The sequence below is a fragment of the Myotis davidii genome, unplaced genomic scaffold (assembly GCF_000327345.1).
Source record: "Myotis davidii unplaced genomic scaffold, ASM32734v1 scaffold1055, whole genome shotgun sequence".
In the NCBI taxonomy this organism is placed as follows: domain Eukaryota; kingdom Metazoa; phylum Chordata; class Mammalia; order Chiroptera; family Vespertilionidae; genus Myotis; species Myotis davidii.
Window position 1 is genome coordinate 832,086 of NW_006286477.1, and position 885 is coordinate 832,970.

At 65.0% G+C, this 885-nt stretch overlaps 1 protein-coding gene across 1 annotated transcript in view; it reads left to right on the plus strand.

Moving 5' to 3' along the window:
- Window positions 1-885, plus strand: part of TACC2 (transforming acidic coiled-coil containing protein 2) — a 35,787-nt gene that overhangs the window by 33,439 nt on the left and 1,463 nt on the right. The gene's annotated exons all lie outside the window — the stretch shown is intronic.

The window sequence follows — 885 nt, forward strand, 5'->3', positions numbered from 1 at the left end:
GCGGGGTGGGCGCCCCGAGGCCGGGCCAGAGGGGACTGCGGGCACCCCCCGGGCTGGGGTCCCCCGGTGTGCTCCCCCCGGGGACGTGCCACAGACAGATGCCCGCCCCCCATGGCCTTAGGTGCATAACGGAGACTCGTTCTGACGGGAGGAGCTCCCTGAGAGGCTTTCAGGGAAGCGACCTTCGTCTCTTTATCTCTGAAAATATGTCTGTATCGATGTCAGAGAGGAAGGGGGACGAGGAGAGAGAGAAACATGGATGATGAGAGAGAATCATGGATCGGCCGCCTCCTGCACGTCCCCCACTGGGGAGGGAACCCACAACCTGGGCCTGTGCCCTGATGGGAATCGAACCCTGACCTCCTGGGTCATAGGTTGAGGCTCAGCCCCTGAGCCCCGCCGGCCGGGCCGTTTCTTTATCGTGACCACACTCAGGAGGGCCCGCCCCTCCCCAGCCCCACCCCCCCAGCCCAGACTGCGGGTCCCGTCGCTCTTGCCCAACACACTGCCCAGTGGGGATGTTTTCTCTCTTACCTGTGGGGCCGTTGGAACCACTGGCGTCTCCTCCGTAGATTTTCCCCATCAGCACAAAGAACGGCGGCCGACACCCCCCCCCCCTCGCCCCCCGTGTGATACTGCGCCCGTCCAGGCCCCGGAGGCAGGGCCCTGGGGTTGGTTCCTGGCGAGTCCGGGGGCTCAGAACAGGGTCTCGCCGAGTCCGAGCTGCCTGCTGGTGAGGCTGCGGCCTTGGACAGCCCAGACTGCGGGTCCCGTCGCTCTTGCCCAACACACTGCCCAGTGGGGATGTTTTCTCTCTTACCTGTGGGGCCGTTGGAACCACTGGCGTCTCCTCCGTAGATTTTCCCCATCAGCACAAAGAACGGC